Genomic DNA, 22,579 nt, shown 5'->3' with positions numbered 1-22,579 from the left:
TATAAAATACATACACACACATCTTTCAAAAAAAAGGGCCATAATAATGAAAAAAAGTTACATACTCTAATTCGTTACCATGCAATTAGAAACTCAAACCTCACTCAAGTCATTTAGCTACCAAGAAAATGAGGTGGAGGACCTGACTATGGGGCTAGATTACGAATGGAGTGGTAGTTTGTTCTCCCACGTTAACTCCGCTCAACTTCGGCTTTTTGTATGTGTTGTAGTGGAAAGTAAAATGTTTTCGCTTGCGCACTAACCCAACTAGCACAGAAGTTAGAATATCACGATAGCGTTAATGTATTCCCCCATAGCCAAGTTGCACATACACGATCCCTTTTTCTCAGGTGTGCTAACCCGACATGAAATATGAATATTTCACATTCCAATGTTCACATAGCAGAATATTTTCTATTTATTCATGAATACATATTTACATATTTATATATATATATGATTTTTTTTAGCAATATATATATATATTTAAAAATACCTAGAACATATTCCCCTATGTGAAAAACATAATTTATGCTTACCTGATAAATTTATTTCTCTTGTAGTGTATCCAGTCCACGGATCATCCATTACTTATGGGATATTCTCCTTCCCAACAGGAAGTTGCAAGAGTCCACCCACAGCAGAGCTGCTATATAGCTCCTCCCCTAACTGCCATATCCAGTCATTCGACCGAAAACATGCAGAGAAAGGAAAAACCATAGGGTGCAGTGGTGACTGTAGTTTAAATGAAAAAATTACCTGCCTTAAAATGACAGGGCGGGCCATGGACTGGATACACTACAAGAGAAATAAATTTATCAGGTAAGCATAAATTATGTTTTCTATTGTTAAGTGTATCCAGTCCACGGATCATCCATTACTTATGGGATACCAATACCAAAGCTAAAGTACATGGATGAAGGGAGGGACAAGGCAGGTACTTAAACGGAAGGTACCACTGCCTGAAAAAAACCCTTTCTCCCAAAAATAGCCTCCGAAGAAGCAAACTATGAAGCGCAGACCAAGACGCCGTCTTGTAATTCTGTTTAACAGAAACCTCATTTTAAAAAGGCCCAAGTGAAAGCCACAGCTCTAGTAGAATGAGCTGTAAACCCTTCAGGAGGCTGCTGTCCAGCAGTCTCATAAGCTAAACGAATTATGCTTTTTAACCAAAAAGAAAGAGAGGTTGCTGAAGTCTTTTGACCTCTCCTCTGTCCAGAGTAGACAACAAAGTAAATGTTTGATGAAAATCTGAAGTAGCTTGTAAGTAAAACTTTAAAGCACGAACCATGTCCAAATTGTGTAATAGACGTTCCTTCTTTGAAGAAGGATTAGGATACAAGAATGGAACAACACTCTCTTGAGTGATATTCTTGTTAGATACCACCTTAGGTAAAAAACCCAGGTTTGATACGCAGGACTACCTTATCCGTACGGAGGACCAGATAAGGAGAATCACATTGTAAAGCCGATAACTCGGAGACTCTACGAGCCAAGGAAATAGCTTCCAAAAAGGAACTCTCCAAGATAAAAAGTTTGATATCTATGGAATGAAGAGGTTCAAACGGAACTCCTTGAAGGTTCTTAATAATCAGGTTTAAGCTCCATGGCGGAGCAACAGGTTTAAACACAGGCTTGGTTCTAACCAAAGCCTGACAAAATGCCTGAACGTCTGGAGTATCTGCCAGACGCTTGTGCAAAAGAATAGACAGAGTAGAATCTGTCCTTTTAAGGAACTAGCTGACAACCCTTTTCTCAAAATCATCTTGGAGAAAGATAATATCCTGGGAATCCTGACTTTACTCCATGAGTAACCCTTGGATTCATACCAATAAGATATTTATGCCATAACTATGTTAAATTTTCCTAGTGACAGGCTTTCATGCCTGTATTAAGGTATCAATGACTGACTCGGAGAAGCCATGCATTGATAACATCAAGCGTTCAGTCTCCAGGCAGTCCATCTCAGAGAAGTTTAATTTAGATGGTTGAAAGGACCCTGAGGTAGAGGGTCTTGTCTCATAAGCAGAGACCATGATGGAAAGGATGATATGTCCACCAGAACTGCATACCAGGTCCTGCGTGGCCACGCAGGCGCTGTCAAACACACCAAAGGTTTCTCCTACTTGATCTTGTACAAAGACCACCGGAGGGAACTCCCCCTTCCCCGGATGAAAAAGTCTGACGACTTAGAAAATCCGCCTCCCAGTTCTCAACACCTGGGAAATGGATAGCTGATAGACAAGAGAGAGTCTCTGTCCAGTGAATTATGTTAAGACTTCTAACATCGCTAGGGAACTTCTGTTCCCCCTTGATGGTTGATGTAAGCCACAGTCGTGATATTGTCCGACTGAAATCTGATGTACCTCAGAGTTGCTAACTGAGGCCAAGCCTGAAGAGCATGGAATATCGTTCCCAGTTCCAGAATATTTATTAGAAGGAGGATCTCCTCCTGAGTCCACTATCCCTGAGTCTTCAGGGAGTTCCAGACTGTATCGCAACCTAAAAGGCTGGCATTTGTTGTAACAACTGTCCCATCTGACCTGCGGAAGGTCATACCCTTGGACAGATGGACCCGAGACAGCCACCAGAGAAGAGAGTCTTTGGCCTCTAGGTCCAGATTTAAGAGGGGGACAAATCTGTGTAATCCCCGTTCCATTGACTGAGCATGCATAGTTGCAGCAGTCTGAAATGTAGGCGTGCAAACGGTACTATGTCCTTTGCCGCTACCATTAAGCCGATTATATTCATGTACCGAGCCACCGAAGGGCGCGGATGGAATGAAGAACATGGCAGTAATTTAGAAACTTTGACAACCTGGACTCCGTCAGGTAAATTTTTCATTTCTACAGAATCTATCAGAGTCCCTAGGAAGGAAACCCTTGAGATTGGGGATAGAGAACTCTTTCCTTGTTCACTTTCCACCCATGCGATCTCAGAAATGCCAGTACTATGTCCGTATGAGACTTGGCAATTTGGATGTTCGACGCCTAAATAAGGGACCACTTCTATGCCCCGCGGCCGAAGGACTGCCAAAGCGACCCCAGAACCTCCATAAAGATTCTTGGGGCTGTAGTTAACCCAAAGGAAAAAGCTACAAACTGTTAATGCCTGACTAGAAAGGCAAATCTGAAAAAACGATGGTGATCCTTATGCATCGTAATGTGAGGATAAGCATCCTTCAAATCCATTGTAGTCCTCTATTGACTCTCCTGGATCATAGTTAAGATGGTACGAATAGTTTCCATCTTAAATGATGGAATTCTGAGGAATTTGTTTAAGATCTTTAGATCCAAAATAGGTCTGAAGGTTCCCTCTCCTTGGGAACCACAAACAGATTTGAGAAAAATTCTGTCCCTGTTCCTCTCTTGGAACTGGATGGGTCTCGTACACAATGTAAGAATGCCTCTTTCTTTATCTGGTTTGCAGATAATTGTGAAAGGTGAAATCTCCCCTTTTTTTAGAGGGGAAGCTTTGAAATCCAGAAGATATCTCTGGGATATAATTTCCAATGCCCAGGGATCCTGGGCATCTCTTGCCCACGCCTGGGCGAAGAATGAAAGTCTGCCCCCTACAGGATCCGCTACCGGATAGGGGACCGTTCCTTCATGCTGTCTTAGAGGCAGCAGCAGGCTCCTTGGCCTGCTTATCTTTGTTCCAGGTCCGGTTGTCTCCAGACCGTCATGGATTGAGCAAAAGTTCCCTCTGATTTGCCTTAGAGGAAGTTGATGCCACACCTGCCTTGAAGTTTCGAAAGGCACGAAAATTAGACTTTTTGGTCCTTTATTTGGACCTGTCCTGAGGAAGGGCATGACCTTTTCCTCCAGTGATATTAGCAATAATCTCCTTCAAACCAGGCCCGAATAGGGTCTGCCCCTTGAAGGGAAGTTAAGTAGCTTATTTATTAAAGTCACGACAGCTGACCATGATATAAGCCATAGCGCTCTGCGCTCCAGTATAGTAAAAACAGAATTCTTAGCCGTTAGTTTAGTCAAATGAACAAAGGCATCAGAAACAAAGGAATTGGCTAGCTTAAGTGCACTAAGCTTGTCAAGTATATTCATCCAATGGAGTCGCTACCTGTAAAGCCTCATCCAGAGACTCAAACTAGAACGCCGCAGCAGCAGTGACAGGAGCAATGCATGCAAGGGGCTGCAGGATAAACCTTGTTGAATAAACATTTTCCTAAGGTAACCCTCTAATTTTTTATCCATTGGATCTAAAAAAGCACAACTGTCCTCGACAGGGATAGTGGTACGCTTAGCTAGAGTAGAAACTCTTTTCTCCACCTTAGGGACTGTCTGCCATAAGTCCCGTGTGGTGGCATCTGTTAGAAACATTTTTCTAAAAATAGGAGGGGAAGAGAACGGCACACCTGGTCTATCCCATTCCTTATTAATAATTTCTGTAAATCTCTTTAGGTATTGGAAAAACATCAGTACACACCGGCACTGCATAGTATTTATTCAGTCTACACAATTTCTCTGGCACTGTGATTGTAACACAGTCATTCAGAGCAGCTAAAACCTCCCTGAGCAACCAGTGGAGGATCTCAAGCATAAATTTTAAATGTAGAAATATCGGAATCAGGTTAAATCATCTTCCCTGAGTCAAAAATATCACCAACAGACTGAAGCTCCCCTCAGCTTCTGTATATTGTGAGGCAGTATCAGACATGGTTCTTAACGCATCTGTATGCTCTGTATCTAACCCCAGAGCTATCTTGATTTCCTTTAATTTTAGGCAGTCTGACTAATACCGCTGCCAGAATATTATTCATAACTTTCGCCATGTCTTGTAAAATAAACGCTATGGGCGCCCTTGATGTACTTGGCGCCATTTGAGCGTGAGTCCCTGAAGCGGGAGTCGAAGAGTCTGACACGTGGGGAGAGTTAGTCGGCATAACTTCCCCCTCGACAGAATCCTCTGGTAAAATAAACGCTATGGGCACCCTTGATGTACTTGGCGCCATTTGAGCGTGAGTCCCTGAAGTGGGAGTCAAAGGGTCTGACACGTGGGGAGAGTTAGTCGGCATAACTTCCCCCTCGACAGAATCCTCTGGTGATAATTTTTTAAAGACAAAAAATGATCTTTATTGCTTAACATGAAATCAGTACATTTGGTACACATTCTAAGATGGGGTTCCACCATGGCTTTTAAACATAATGAACAAGGAGTTTCCTCTATGTCAGACATGTTTGTACAGACTAGTAATGAGACTAGTAAGCTTGGAAAACACTTTAAATCAAGTTAACAAGCAAATATAAAAAACGTTACTGTGCCTTTAAGAGAAACAAATTTTGTCAAAATTTGAAAAACAGTGAAAAAAGGCAGTAAATCAAACGAAATTTTTACAGTATATGTAATAAGTTAACAGAGCATTGCACCCACTTGCAAATGGATGATTAACCCCTTAATGTAAAAAACGGATCAAAAAAACGACATAGACGTTTTTTAACAGACACAACAAACTGCCACAGCTGTACTGTGGTCTTACCTTCCCTATAAACGATTTTGGAAGCCTTTTTAGCCCTTTAGAGATGTCCTATAGTATTCATGGGACTGCTGAGGGAAACTGGATGATTCATTTTGTAATTTTAACTGCGCAAAAAAGTGCTAAAATAGGCCCCTCCCACTCATATTACAACAGTGGAAAGCCCCAGGAAACTGTTTCTAAGCAAAATTTAAGCCAGCCATGTGGAAAAAACTAGGCCCCAATCAAGTTTTATCACCAAAGCATATATAAAAACGATTAAACATGCCAGCAAACGTTTTATATTGCAAATTTACAAGAGTATATAACTCTCATAGTAAGCCTGATACTAGTCGCTATTAAATCACTGTATTTAGGCTTAACTTACATTAATCCGGTATCAGAAGCATTTTCTAGCAAATTCCATCCCTAGAAAAACTTATAACTGCACATACCTTATAGCAGGATAACCTGCACGCCATTCCCCCTCTGAAGTTACCTCACTCTTCAGACATATGTGAGAACAGCAGTGGATCTTAGTTACTTCTGCTAAGATCATAGAAACACGCAGGCAGATTCTTCTTCTAAATGCTGCCTGAGATAAAATAGTACAACTCCGGTACCATTTAAAAACAATAAACTTTTGATTGAAGAAAAAACTAACTATCTTACACCACTTCCCTCTTACTACCTCCAGCTATGTTGAGAGCTTGCAAGAGAATGACTGGATATGGCAGTTAGGGGAGGAGCTATATAGCAGCTCTGCTGTGGGTGGACTCTTGCAACTTCCTGTTGGGAAGGAGAATATCCCATAAGTAATGGATGATCCGTGGACTGGATACACTTAACAAGAGAAATTGGAATATTAAATATTTACAGTAAATACATAGTTAAAACCTTTATTGACCCCTTAACGACCAAGGACGTGCCAGGCATGTCCTACAAAATCCGGTCATTAATGACCAAGAACATGCCTAGCAGGTCCTCAGTGGTTTCAAGCGGTGGAAGCGATTGTGATTGCTTCCAGCCGCTTTCAGTATAAATTATTGTCAGCGATATCTACAATTAATATAGTAGAATTTTGTCAATACATTCCAATAAAATGTTAAATCTCTGTAGTGTACTCCAAAATATCACTATTAAGATATCTATAAATTTGACAACAATATTATTATTAAAAATTAATATTTAATCTCAATATAAAATATTCCTAAATTCTGATCAGTTAATCTTTATATACACCTTGATTATATTTATGTAGTAGCTGAATATCACCTAAGACCAGTTATATCTATCAATACCATATTAAAATATAAAGCAGGCTATAGAGATATTTTGATTAATTACTATTCAATACAGTAGATATTGTCTATTATCCCATGTATGGACACAATATTTTTTATAAATTAACCTAAACTCAAAATGAATCACTCAACAAATATCCCACATGAATTTTACAAGAACAATTTGTATTTAACCAGCAACACAGTCCAATGCCAAAATATGGACTACTAACTTAACAATGCTTAGTTAACAATATACCCAAATATTTCCACACAAATCTTACCAAATCTCAATAAATCTAATAGAACTTCCAGAAAAATATAATTAAACAATTTGGCCCAAAATAGTCTAATAATACTTAAAAAAAAACCAACCAGAGATTTAACCACAATAATAAATGCAATTTAAAAAAATATATATATATCACAGTAACTAAATCGAATTTATAAATATTAATGCCTGACCCTTTTCTCAACAATAATTTTACTTAGCGCTAGAATATTTAATATATGAAATACACTGGTCTATTTAATATTAGCGTTGCAACTATAAAGTACCTCTTTAAATACCAGCTTCAATTAAACTACAGCAATAAAGGATATCTTTGCTTTAAAACATTAAAAAGATAAAACAACCGCTAATACATTACCAGTAACCAATATGAGAATTCAGCTTTTTCAATCAGAGTTTTCCAAAGTCATACATTAAGGTATTTTTGCAAACAGGGTATCACAAACGCAGAGATATTTCTCCCTTTCCAAAAGAGAGTTATTCCAATTCAGGCCTTAAACCAAAGTGTGTTTTTGTGTCTCTTCCCTTCTTTGCATAGTCTTTTTGTCTGTGACCGACTCCACCTTCAATTCTATACACCCAATGGAAAAATCTCTGATTACGCCCTTAGCTTTCATTGGCTAATCCACTGGTTATTCAATTTCCCAATTAAATACCTTTGGCCGCAATTCTCATATTGGACACCGGAGGGGGCAACAGGCAACTGAAATGTAGCTTTGTTTGCAAAATACTACAGAGAAATATATATTTTCTTATATATTTTTAAAGTGATTCTTAATACACTTATATTTTCTAGCTCAATAAACTATTTGGTCAATATACATGTGACTATCTGTCTTAACTGAGCACGTACACTTTAAGACTAAGAATGAATATATTGATTTAGTATGTATTTGTATACATTTAAACACTAAACCAGTGTACAACATTAAATCTATACAACATACACATATATATACACAAAATAACTCAAAACACAGCCATTAATGTCTAAACCGTTGGCAACAAAAGTGAGTACACCCCTAAGTGGAAATGTCCAAATTAGGCCCAATTAGCCATTTTCCCTCCCTGGTTTCATGTGACTCATTAGTGTTACAAGGTCTCAGGTGTGAATGGGGAGCAGGTGTGTTAAATTTGGTGTTATCGCTCTCACACTCTCTCATACTGGTCACTGGAAGTCCAACATCGCACCCCATGGCAAAGAACACTCTGAGGATCTGAAAAAAAGAATTGTTGCTCTACTTAAAGATAGCCTAGGCTATAAGAAGATTGTCAAGACCCTGAAACTGAGCTGCAGCATGGTGGGCAAGACCATACAGCGGTTTCACAGGACATGTTCCACTTAGAAGAGGCATCGCCATGGTCGACCAAAGAAGTTGAGTGCCCGTGCTCAGTGTCATATCCAGATGTTGTCTTTGGGAAATAGACATATGAGTGCTGTCAGCATTTCTGCAGAGGTTTAAGGGGTGGGGCGTCAGACTGTCAGTGCTCAGACCATAAAACGCACACTGCATCAAATTGGTCTGCATTCTTCTAAAGATGATGCACAAGAAAGCCTGCAAACAGTTTTCTAAAGACAAGCAGACTAAGGACATGGATTACTGGAACCATGTCCTGTGGACCGATGAGACCAAGATAAACTTATTTGGTTCAGATGGTGTCAAGCATGTGTGGCAGCAACCAGGTGAGGAGTACAAAGACAAGTGTGTCTTGCCCACAGTCAAACATGGTGGTGGGAGTGTCATGGTCTGGGCCTGCATGAGTGCTACCGGCACTGGGGAGCTACAGTTCATTGAGGGAACCATGAATGCCAACATGTACTGTGACATACTGAAGCAGAGCATGATCCCCTCCCTTCAGAGACTGGGCCGCAGGGCAGTATTCCAACATGATAACGACCCCAAACACACCTCCAAGATAACTACTGCCTTGTTAAAGAAGCTGAGGGTAAAGGTGATGGACTGGCCAAGCATGTCTCCAGACCTAAACCCTATTGAGCATCCTTAAATGGAAGGTGGGGGAGCGCAAGGTCTCTAACATCCACCGGATCTGTGATGTCGTCATGGAGGAGTGGAAGAGGACTCCAGTGGCAATCTGTGAAGCTCTGGTGAACTCCATGCTCAAGAGGGTTAAGGCAATGCTGGAAAATAATGGTGGCCACACAAAATATTGACACTTTGGGCCCAATTTCGACATTTCCACTTAGGGGTGTACTCACTTTTGTTGCCAACTGTTTAGACATTAATGGCTGTGTTTTGAGTTATTTGGAGGGGACAGCAAATGTACACTGTTATACACTCACTACTTTACATTGTAGCAAAGTGTCATTTCTTCAGTGTTGTCAAATGAAAATATATAATAAAATATTTACAAAAATGTGAGGGGCGTACTCACTTTTGTGAGATACTGTATATACTTTCCACTGATAATGTCTTAATAGATGTACCCAAAAGGGGACATAAAAGGATTTGAATTCATAATTTAAAGTGAATGTAAATTTTGATGCTAAAGTGCCCGGTTTTTAAAACTTTGATTAAAAACAGGGGCACTTTAATTCATCAAAATTTACATTTCACTCCTTTTGTGACAAAAAACTTACCTTTTAAACTTCACAGCAGCTCCAGCCTTCCTCCGGTCTCACAAGCCATTTCTGATGTCAGAAATGATTGATAGGTCATCCTCCAATCACAGCTTCCACCCCGGGGGAATCAGTGTCTGATTCACTGCTGTGATTGGAGGAAGACGGATGCCTCATTTTAGACCCAGGAAGAGGCTTTGAAATGGGTGGAGGAAGCTGGAGCTGCTGTGAAGATTAAAAGGTACGGTTTTTTTTTTCACAACAGGAGTGAAATGAAAATTTTGATGAATTAAAGTGCCCCTGTTTTTAATCAAAGTTTTAAAAACCGGGCACTTTAGCATCAAAATTTACATTCACTTTAATACTTTCAGTATGATATTAATTAATATTTTAGTTCATATTCTGATATAATATCGCCACCTTTTCCAGTTATCTTATATCATATACATACCCTGTGAGTAGCAGTCTGATGTAATTCTGTAGTAATTAATATAATTATAGATATACTGTATATATATATATTTGATTTTACTCCATCTATTAGGAATACATTGCTATCTGTGGATATCCCCTTAATATTGAGTGCATAAAACTATATGATACAATTCATGGCACACATTACATAGGCATTTATATACCAGTATCTACTAGTCATATTTGGAACCTTATTTGTATATTAGATGTCTGAAAAACAAAGAAGATGTTATACATTTTAAATATATAGTTATATATTAATTTCCCTTCATATTAAAGGTATAATAGGCACTAGACACATCTCCCAGATCCATATACATATTGGTACATTCACCAAATCTTGAGTATATTTTGTATATATCTGCCAATTATGGATATAAGTTAAACTTCAAATTTTAATTCTTATGCTTTCAAAATACACAGGTTTTAAAAGACTTTCTTAGATACGTTTAAAGGGACAGTCTAGTATAAATGAAACTTTCATTATTCAGATAGGACTTTTAATTTTAATCAACTTTCCAATTTACTTTTATCATTTTTCTCTTGGTATTCTTAGTTTAAACTAAACATATGTAAGCTCATATGCTAATTTCTAAGCCTTTGAGAGCTGCCCCTTATCACATGCTTTTTAAATCTCTTTTCACCACAAAGAGACAGAAAGTACACGTGGGCCATATAGATAACACTGTGTTCAGGCACAGGGGGTTATTTAATGTTTAGCACAAAACAATGATAAATTTAAGTCAATAGATAATAAACAGTCACAGTCATGTGATCAGGGGGCTGGAAGAAGGTTCCTAGATACAAGGTAATCACAGAGGTAAAAAGTATATTAATATAACAGTGCTGGTTACGCAAAACTGGGGAATGGGTAATAAAGGGATTATCTATCTTTAAAAACAATAACAATTCTATGGTAGACTGTCCCTTTAACTCAGACAAGGAGTCTAGGGTTTTGTATATTTAGCTCAGTATGGAATAATTAACACTTAGATGATAGACATTTACATTTCCTGGCCATCCTGGAAATGTATCTCAAACTGCAGACTTCCGGTCTCTCTGACTACAAGGGTTCAGGGGATCTAATAGGAAATCTTATTACACATTTCCAGGCAGTGATCAAAAGTCTACTCTGTGATTGTGTTTTTCAGATAACCTATGTGTATTCAACCGGCAACTGGTTTGGGTTAAATTTTGATTTCAGAATTTAATGCAACTTACATTAGCCAGATTTTCACATACAAATTAATTATTTCTCTACATCATATATGTATGTATGTAAATATATATATATATTACATAATGTCACTTATCTATTCCCTGACACTTAAGATGGGGGTGACAATTGTGAGGTAGGGGAGGGAAGAGAGCTGTTTGAAAGGGGTCAAGGAGGGATTAGCGGGTGGGACGTGTCAGGTGGGAGGCTGATCTCTACACTAAAGCTAAAATCAACCCTACAGGCTACCTAATTAACCCCTTCACTGCTGGGCATAATACAAGTGAGGTGTGCAGCAGCATTTAGCAGCCTTCTAATTACCAAAATGCAACGCCAAACCCATATATGCCTGCTATTTCTGAACAAAGGGGATCCCAGAGAAGCATTTACAACCATTTGTGCCATAATTGCACAAACTGTAAATAATTTCAGTGAGAAACCTAAAGTTTGTGAAAAAATTAACTTTTTTTTTTTATTTGATCGCATTTGGCAGTGAAATGGTGGCATGAAATATACCAAAATGGACCTAGATCAATACTTTGGGATATCTACTAAAAAAAAAAAAAAAACATGTTAAGGGTTATTCAGGGATTCCTGACAGTTTTACAGTGTAACTATCGCTAATTTTGAAAAAAAAAAATGGTTTGGAAATAGCAAAGTGCTATTTGTACTTATTGCCCTATTACTTGCAAAAAATGCAAAGAACATGTAAACATTGGGTATTTCTAAACTCAGGACAAAATTTAGAAACTATTTAGCATGGGTGTTTTTTTGGTGGTTGAAGATGTGTAACAGATTTTGAGGGTCAAAGTTAGAAAAAGAGTGTTTTTTTCAATGTTTTCATCATATTTTATCATTTTTTTATAGTAAGTTATAAAATATGATGAAAATAATGATATCTTTAGAAAGTCCATTTAATGGCGTGAAAAACGGTATATAATATCTGTGGGTACAGTAAATGAGTAAGAGGAAAATTACAGCTAAACACAAACACCGTAGAAAACTAAAAATAGCCCTGGTCCCTAATGGTAAGAAAATTGAATAAATAAAGGGGTTAAATATGAAAATTGCATAAATATGGTTTTACATGTTTTCTTGTTTTTATGATTGTAACTGTACTTTTTAATATCATTTTGATGTGTTTTTTGCAACATTTTAGTCAAGCGTAAGCGTAACAGTTAACCAGAGCCCTGAAGTTGTGATATCCTGCTGCACGTTAAATTAAATTACGCTCGAGTGAACACGTTTACTTTCAACATGCAATACGCACGCTGCTTCCAAAGTATGCATAGAACCGCGATGCAGTTAGCCATTCGTAATCTAGCCCTAGGTGAAGAGTAGGCTATGCATCAATAGATCTGGCACAGAGGAGGAACCCAAGGACAGTCCTCAGCCAATGTGATCCTAAGTAGGAACTAGGAACCTCCTGGCCAGTATGGCAGCATTGCCATAAACTATACCATGTCTAGGTGTTTTTTTCAAAATACAAAATAGGATGAGAGTAAATAGGAGGTAAGTAGGCCAATGGACAGTAACGCTGTACGATGAAGGTGTCTTCTTCACACACTTCTGTGGATGGAAAACATGTTGTCAAACCTCTTAACCTGAAAACTGCATTCTGATGCCATAATTGGCATTCCTTATCATTGTATTAGAGGATGAAAAATCATTCTGCTTAGACTCCATTTTCCTCGCCTTTTCTGCTCCTTAAAGATAAACTGCCTTGATGCTTAATAGATGCAAAAAAGTAAGTAGGGCTTTCTGGATCGGGTAAAGGCTTTAAATGTTGAAGTTTGACCACACAGTGCTGGAGTCTGTGGTCGAGTGAGCACACTGGCAAATCAAAATGTAACTAGACAAAGCACAGAGACCACTATTTGGTAGCACACCCATAATTAAAATTCTTAAAAAAACATTAAGTTACAATAAAGGGCAAGACCACAAGAGGGCACCAACATCTTAAATTTACATTTATTAAATCTGATATAAAAATGTTATAGCCTACTGCTGCATTTAAAGGGATATGAAACCCAAAAATGTTCTTTGTGATTTAGACAGAGCATACGATTTTAAAATAGTTTCCTATTTACGTCTATTATCAAATGTGATTTGTTTCCATGGTATTGTTTGTTGAAGAGATATCTAGGTAGGTGTCTGCACCATTATATGGAAGGAAAAAGTGCTGCATCTTGTGTTCTTGCAAATGTAAAAACATGCATGCAAACCACTGCCATATAGTGCTCCAGACAGATGCACACTCCTGAGCTTACGTCCCTGCTTTTCAACAAAGGATACCAACAGAACAAAGAAAATGGGATACTATAAGTAAAGTAGAAAGCTGTTTAAAACGGCATGCTCTGTCTGAATCATGAAAGAAACATTTTTTTATTTAATGTCCCTTTAATTTTACCACTATACACATTTACACACAAACATATATATGTATTTAGTAAAAGGGGGAGATTAGTGACTGTGGAGAAGGAGGTAGAAATTTAACAGCTTCCCTTTAAGATAGATAAAATGCTGGAATACTGTGGTGTACACAGTGTCAGTTAAAGGGTTGTGGGTAAGGGTGTCAGAAAAGCAAAGAGTTAACAGATGTACACTTCAAACAGGTAAACATGGGGGGTAAAGTTATTATCCAAATGAATCGGCTTATTGTACAGAATTTTCACTATGGTGCATTCTGCCTCTTCAGAGCAAGGACAAAAACTGAATTAAAGGGACAGTCTACTCCAGGGGGTCCATTTATTAATGTGCGAACGGACATTATCCAATATAGTGGATCCTGTCCGCCGCAAATCGATAAATGCCGACAGCATACGCTGTCTGCATTTAACACTGCACCATCAGTTCTTGTGAACTGCTAGTGCAATACCACCCCCTGCATATTCGTGGCCAATCGGCCGCTAGCAAGTGGTGTCAATCAGCCCAATCGTATTCGATCGGGCAGATTGCTGTCCGCCACCTCAGAGGTGGCGGACGAGTTAAGGAACAGCAGTCTTAGGACCGCTGCTTCTTAACTTCCGCTTCAGCTGGAACTGAAGCGGAGAGGGTCTGAGGCAGCATCTGCTGCTTCTTAAATAGACCCCCAGATGTTTTATTGTTTAAAAAGATAGATAATCCCTTTATTACCCATTCCCCAGTTTTTTATAACTAACATGGTTATATTAATATACATTTTACCTCTGTAATTACACCTTGTATCTAAGCATCTGCAGATTGCCCCTTTATTTCAGTTCTTTTGACAGACTTGCATTTTAGCCAATCAGTGCTGATTCCTAGGTAAATCCACAGGAGTGAGCACAATGTTATCTATACGACACACATGAACTAGCACTGTCTAACTTTGAAAAACTGTCTAAGTGCACTGAGATTAAAGGGCGACCTTCAAGGGCTTAGTAATTAGCATATGAGCCTACCCAGGTTTAGCTTTCAACAAAGAGAATAAAAAGCAAATGTGATGACAAAAGTAAATTGGAAAGTTGTTTAAAATTAAATGCTTTATCTGAATCATTAAAGTTTGATTTTGAATACACTGTCCCTTTAATGTCTCACTAGCTTTCACTGAATAGTAAACCAGCTCATGTGACTCTAGAAGATGTATGACATAATGCTAGATATGCCTTTATGTAGAGACCCCAGGACTTTTGTAGAGCTGTGAAGTAATGCACACTGCACAAATTAAGTTTAAAAAAAAAAAAAGTATAAAGCACTGCTTAGTGTTTTTTTATTAGAACAATGCCTTAAAGGAGCTAGCCTGGATCCCTAGCCAAGAGGCAGAATTGTGTCTAAGGGCATGGAGCTTATTTTATTGTAAAGGAATTGTTTTTCCTTCACATAAAATGCATATTAGCAAACCCCTTTATTAGGATACACAGTTCCCAAGGTGAAAATCGCCTTTAAAACCATCCATGTGAAGCCTTGTAAAAATGACAAGACATATTATAGAATCTCACCATACCAGTGAGATTTAGAGAATCGCGGACTAAAACACACAGATTAGCCTTTATCCTCCAGCCAATATGACAGCCTTTCAAATGTTGGTCTCACTGCATGCTTGTATTGACGGCTTTCTGTTTGTTAATTTTGTGCTGAGTAACTTGAACTTTATTTTTGTCTGTCCTCATAATGTGGAAAACTCATAAGCTATCAAGAATACCCTCAGTTAGTACTGAGTTTGCTTCAAAGGAGCTAAAACTATGGCCAAATATTGTGGTTTCTACATTGCATTCTGGACTGCAGAAGCTGAACTTCTCTAAAGAAAAGCCATGGCAGAAACCGGGCCACATGAAGTCTGAACAAGTATATTTAAACAAGCCTGGAACTCTGCTCCCAAGAAAAACACAACTGGCCGGAAAAAAGATCACTTTTACAGGCTAAGGATGTAACCATATCTGGCTTTAAAATACCAGACAACTGTCCAGATAGTTATGCATTTGAATAACAGAATTTATGCTTACCTGATAAATTACTTTCTCCAACGGTGTGTCCGGTCCACGGCGTCATCCTTACTTGTGGGATATTCTCTTCCCCAACAGGAAATGGCAAAGAGCCCAGCAAAGCTGGTCATATGATCCCTCCTAGGCTCCGCCTAACCCAGTCATTCGACCGACGTACAGGAGGAAATATGCATAGGAGAAACCATATGATACCGTGGTGACTGTAGTTAGAGAAAATAATTCATCAGACCTGATTAAAAAAACCAGGGCGGGCCGTGGACCGGACACACCGTTGGAGAAAGTAATTTATCAGGTAAGCATAAATTCTGTTTTCTCCAACATAGGTGTGTCCGGTCCACGGCGTCATCCTTACTTGTGGGAACCAATACCAAAGCTTTAGGACACGGATGAAGGGAGGGAGCAAATCAGGTCACCTAAATGGAAGGCACCACGGCTTGCAAAACCTTTCTCCCAAAAATAGCCTCTGAAGAAGCAAAAGTATCAAATTTGTAAAATTTGGCAAAAGTGTGCAGTGAAGACCAAGTCGCTGCCTTACATATCTGGTCAACAGAAGCCTCGTTCTTGAAGGCCCATGTGGAAGCCACAGCCCTAGTGGAGTGAGCTGTGATTCTTCCAGGAGGCTGCCGTCCGGCAGTCTCATAAGCCAAACGGATAATGCTTTTAAGCCAAAAACAGAATTTATGTTTACCTGATAAATTACTTTCTCCAACGGTGTGTCCGGTCCACGGCGTCATCCTTACTTGTGGGATATTCTCTTCCCCAACAGGAAATGGCAAAGAGCCCAGCAAAGCTGGTCACATGATCCCTCCTAGGCTCCGCCTACCCCAGTCATTCGACCGACGTTAAGGAGGAATATTTGCATAGGAGAAACCATATGATACCGTGGTGACTGTAGTTAAAGAAAATAAATTATCAGACCTGATTAAAAAACCAGGGCGGGCCGTGGACCGGACACACCGTTGGAGAAAGTAATTTATCTGGTAAACATAAATTCTGTTTTCTCCAACATAGGTGTGTCCGGTCCACGGCGTCATCCTTACTTGTGGGAACCAATACCAAAGCTTTAGGACACGGATGATGGGAGGGAGCAAATCAGGTCACCTAGATGGAAGGCACCACGGCTTGCAAAACCTTTCTCCCAAAAATAGCCTCAGAAGAAGCAAAAGTATCAAACTTGTAAAATTTGGTAAAAGTGTGCAGTGAAGACCAAGTCGCTGCCCTACATATCTGATCAACAGAAGCCTCGTTCTTGAAGGCCCATGTGGAAGCCACAGCCCTAGTGGAATGAGCTGTGATTCTTTCGGGAGGCTGCCGTCCGGCAGTCTCGTAAGCCAATCTGATGATGCTTTTAATCCAAAAAGAGAGAGAGGTAGAAGTTGCTTTTTGACCTCTCCTTTTACCGGAATAAACAACAAACAAGGAAGATGTTTGTCTAAAATCCTTTGTAGCATCTAAATAGAATTTTAGAGCGCGAACAACATCCAAATTGTGCAACAAACGTTCCTTCTTCGAAACTGGTTTCGGACACAGAGAAGGTACGATAATCTCCTGGTTAATGTTTTTGTTAGAAACAACTTTTGGAAGAAAACCAGGTTTAGTACGTAAAACCACCTTATCTGCATGGAACACCAGATAAGGAGGAGAACACTGCAGAGCAGATAATTCTGAAACTCTTCTAGCAGAAGAAATTGCAACCAAAAACAAAACTTTCCAAGATAATAACTTAATATCAACGGAATGTAAGGGTTCAAACGGAACCCCCTGAAGAACTGAAAGAACTAAGTTGAGACTCCAAGGAGGAGTCAAAGGTTTGTAAACAGGCTTGATTCTAACCAGAGCCTGAACAAAGGCTTGAACATCTGGCACAGCTGCCAGCTTTTTGTGAAGTAACACAGACAAGGCAGAAATCTGTCCCTTCAAGGAACTTGCAGATAATCCATTTTCCAATCCTTCTTGAAGGAAGGATAGAATCTTAGGAATCTTAACCTTGTCCCAAGGGAATCCTTTAGATTCACACCAACAGATATATTTTTTCCAAATTTTGTGGTAAATTTTTCTAGTTACAGGCTTTCTGGCCTGAACAAGAGTATCAATAACAGAATCTGAGAACCCTCGCTTCGATAAGATCAAGCGTTCAACCTCCAAGCAGTCAGCTGGAGTGAGACCAGATTCGGATGTTCGAACGGACCTTGAACAAGAAGGTCTCGTCTCAAAGGTAGCTTCCATGGTGGAGCCGATGACATATTCACCAGATCTGCATACCAAGTCCTGCGTGGCCACGCAGGAGCTATCAAGATCACCGACGCTCTCTCCTGATTGATCCTGGCTACCAGCCTGGGGATGAGAGGAAACGGCGGGAATACATAAGCTAGTTTGAAGGTCCAAGGTGCTACTAGTGCATCTACTAGAGTCGCCTTGGGATCCCTGGATCTGGACCCGTAGCAAGGAACTTTGAAGTTCTGACGAGAGGCCATCAGATCCATGTCTGGAATGCCCCACAGTTGAGTGATTTGGGCAAAGATTTCCGGATGGAGTTCCCACTCCCCCGGATGCAATGTCTGACGACTCAGAAAATCCGCTTCCCAATTTTCCACTCCTGGGATGTGGATTGCAGACAGGTGGCAGGAGTGAGTCTCCGCCCATTGAATGATTTTGGTCACTTCTTCCATCGCCAGGGAACTCCTTGTTCCCCCCTGATGGTTGATGTACGCAACAGTCGTCATGTTGTCTGATTGAAACCGTATGAACTTGGCCCTCGCTAGCTGAGGCCAAGCCTTGAGAGCATTGAATATCGCTCTCAGTTCCAGAATATTTATCGGTAGAAGAGATTCTTCCCGAGACCAAAGACCCTGAGCTTTCAGGGATCCCCAGACCGCGCCCCAGCCCATCAGACTGGCGTCGGTCGTGACAATGACCCACTCTGGTCTGCGGAAGGTCATCCCTTGTGACAGGTTGTCCAGGGACAGCCACGAACGGAGTGAGTCTCTGGTCCTCTGATTTACTTGTATCTTCGGAGACAAGTCTGTATAGTCCCCATTCCACTGACTGAGCATGCACAGTTGTAATGGTCTTAGATGAATGCGCGCAAAAGGAACTATGTCCATTGCCGCTACCATCAAACCTATCACTTCCATGCACTGCGCTATGGAAGGAAGAGGAACGGAATGAAGTATCCGACAAGAGTTTAGAAGTTTTGTTTTTCTGGCCTCTGTCAGAAAAATCCTCATTTCTAAGGAGTCTATTATTGTTCCCAAGAAGGGAACCCTTGTCGACGGAGATAGAGAACTCTTTTCCACGTTCACTTTCCATCCGTGAGATCTGAGAAAGGCCAGGACGATGTCCGTGTGAGCCTTTGCTTGAGGAAGGGACGACGCTTGAATCAGAATGTCGTCCAAGTAAGGTACTACAGCAATGCCCCTTGGTCTTAGCACCGCTAGAAGGGACCCTAGTACCTTTGTGAAAATCCTTGGAGCAGTGGCTAATCCGAAAGGAAGCGCCACGAACTGGTAATGCTTGTCCAGAAATGCGAACCTTAGGAACCGATGATGTTCCTTGTGGATAGGAATATGTAGATACGCATCCTTTAAATCCACCGTGGTCATGAATTGACCTTCCTGGATGGAAGGAAGAATTGTTCGAATGGTTTCCATTTTGAACGATGGAACCTTGAGAAACTTGTTTAAGATCTTGAGATCTAAGATTGGTCTGAACGTTCCCTCTTTTTTGGGAACTATGAACAGATTGGAGTAGAACCCCATCCCTTGTTCTCCTAATGGAACAGGATGAATCACTCCCATTTTTAACAGGTCTTCTACACAATGTAAGAATGCCTGTCTTTTTATGTGGTCTGAAGACAACTGAGACCTGTGGAACCTCCCCCTTGGGGGAAGCCCCTTGAATTCCAGAAGATAACCTTGGGAGACTATTTCTAGTGCCCAAGGATCCAGAACATCTCTTGCCCAAGCCTGAGCGAAGAGAGAGAGTCTGCCCCCCACCAGATCCGGTCCCGGATCGGGGGCCAACATTTCATGCTGTCTTGGTAGCAGTGGCAGGTTTCTTGTTAAACACTAAAAAACTCTAAGCCATCTCCGTGGAGATGTTGCCTGTACAACGGCAAAGAGAATGACTGGGGTAGGCGGAGCCTAGGAGGGATCATGTGACCAGCTTTGCTGGGCTCTTTGCCATTTCCTGTTGGGGAAGAGAATATCCCACAAGTAAGGATGACGCCGTGGACCGGACACACCTATGTTGGAGAAAAGAAAGAGAGGTAGAAGTTGCTTTTTGACCTCTCCTTTTACCAGAATAAACAACAAACAAAGAAGAAGTTTGTCTGAAATCTTTAGTGGCCTCTAAATAGAATTTTAGAGCATGGACTACGTCCAAATTGTGTAACAAACGTTCCTTCTTTGAAACTGGATTCGGGCACAAAGAAGGTACAACTATCTCCTGGTTAATATTCTTGTTGGAAACAACTTTCGGAAGAAAACCAGGCTTAGTACGCAAAACCACCTTATCTGCATGGAACACCAGATAGGGCGGAGAACACTGCAGAGCAGATAACTCAGAAACTCTTCTAGCAGAAGAAATTGCAACCAAAAACAAAACTTTCCAAGATAATAACTTAATATCTACGGAATGTAAGGGTTCAAACGGAACCCCTTGAAGAACTTAAAGAACTAGATTAAGACTCCAGGGAGGAGTCAAAGGTCTGTAAACAGGCTTGATTCTAACCAGAGCCTGAACAAACGCTTGAACGTCTGGCACAGCTGCCAGCCTTTTGTGAAGTAAAACAGATAACGCAGAAATCTGTCCCTTCAGAGAACTTGCAGATAATCCCTTCTCCAAACCCTCTTGTAGAAAGGATAAAATCCTAGGAATTTTTATCTTGTTCCATGGGAATCCTTTAGATTCACACCAACAGATATATTTTTTCCATATCTTATGGTAAATTTTTCTAGTCACAGGCTTTCTAGCCTGAATCAGAGTATCTATTACAGAATCTGAAAACCCATGCTTTGATAAAATCAAGCGTTCAATCTCCAAGCAGTCAGTTGGAGAGAAACCAGATTCGGATGTTCGAATGGACCTTGAACAAGAAGGTCCTGTCTCAAAGGTAGCTTCCATGGTGGAGCCGATGACATATTCACCAGGTCTGCATACCAAGTCCTGCGTGGCCACGCAGGAGCTATCAAGATCACCGAAGCCCTCTCCTGGTTGATCCTGGCTACCAGCCTGGGAATGAGAGGAAACGGTGGGAAAACATAAGCTAGGTTGAAGGTCCAAGGTGCTACTAGTGCATCTACTAGAGTCGCCTTGCGATCCCTGGATCTGGACCCGTAACAAGGAACCTTGAAGTTCTGACGAGACGCCATCAGATCCATGTCTGGAATGCCCCATAATTGAGTTATTTGGGCAAAGATTTCCGGGTGGAGTTCCCACTCCCCCGGATGGAATGTCTGACGACTCAGAAAATCCGCTTCCCAATTTTCCACTCCTGGGATGTGGATTGCAGACAAGTGGCAGGAGTGATCCTCCGCCCATTGAATTATCTTGGTCACTTCCTCCATCGCCAGTGAACTCCTTGTTCCCCCCTGATGGTTGATATATGCAACTGTCGTCATGTTGTCTGATTGAAACCTTATGAATTTGGCCTTTGCTAGATGAGGCCAAGCTTTGAGAGCATTGAATATCGCTCTCAGTTCCAGAATGTTTATCGGGAGAAGAGATTCTTCCCGAGACCATAGACCCTGAGCTTTCAGGGGTTCCCAGACCGCGCCCCAGCCCACCAGACTGGCGTCGGTCGCGACAATGACCCACTCTGGTCTGCGGAAGCTCATTCCCTGTGACAGGTTGTCCAGGATTAGCCCACAACGGAGTGAATCTCTGGTCCTTTGATCTACTTGAATCGTCGGAGACAAGTCTGTATAATCCCCATTCCACTGTCTGAGCATGCACAGTTGTAATGGTCTTAGATGAATTCGTGCAAAAGGAACTATGTCCATTGCTGCAACCATCAATCCTATTACTTCCATGCACTGCGCTATGGAAGGACGAAGAACAGAATGAAGAACTTGACAAGAGCTTAGAAGTTTTGATTTTCTGACCTCTGTCAGAAAAATCCTCATTTCTAAGGAGTCTATTATTGTTCCCAAGAAGGGAACTCTTGTTGACGGGGAAAGAGAACTTTTTTCTATGTTCACTTTCCATCCGTGAGATCTGAGAAAGGCTAGGACGATGTCCGTATGAGCCTTTGCTTTTGACAGAGACGACGCTTGAATCAGGATGTCGTCCAAGTACGGTACTACTGCAATGCCCCTTGGTCTTAAAACCGCTAGAAGGGACCCTAGTACCTTTGTGAAAATTCTCGGAGCAGTGGCTAATCCGAATGGAAGTGCCACAAACTGGTAATGCTTGTCCAGAAAAGCGAACCTTAGGAACTGATGATGTTCCTTGTGGATAGGAATATGGAGGTACGCATCCTTTAAATCCACCGTGGTCATAAATTGACCTTCCTGGATGGTAGGAAGGATCGTTCGAATGGTTTCCATTTTGAACGATGGAACCCTGAGAAATTTGTTTAGGATCTTGAGATCTAGAATTGGTCTGAATGTTCCCTCTTTTTTGGGAACTATGAACAGGTTGGAGTAAAACCCCATCCCTTGTTCTCTTATTGGAACTGGATGAATTACTCCCATCTTTAACAGGTCTTCTACACAATGTAAGAATGCCTGTCTTTTTATTTGGTTTGAAGATAATTGAGACCTGTGGAACCTTCCCCTTGGGGGTAGTTCCTTGAATTC

At 40.6% G+C, this 22,579-nt stretch overlaps 1 protein-coding gene across 4 annotated transcripts in view; it reads right to left on the bottom strand.

The window, feature by feature from the left end:
• Positions 1–22,579, bottom strand: part of PRPF40B (pre-mRNA processing factor 40 homolog B) — a 296,834-nt gene that overhangs the window by 105,174 nt on the left and 169,081 nt on the right. The window lies entirely within an intron of this gene.

Source organism: Bombina bombina, chromosome 3 (assembly GCF_027579735.1).
Source record: "Bombina bombina isolate aBomBom1 chromosome 3, aBomBom1.pri, whole genome shotgun sequence".
NCBI classification, from domain to species: Eukaryota; Metazoa; Chordata; class Amphibia; order Anura; family Bombinatoridae; genus Bombina; species Bombina bombina.
Note: the sequence above shows the minus strand (reverse complement) of the source record. Positions and strands in the feature narration are given on the sequence as shown.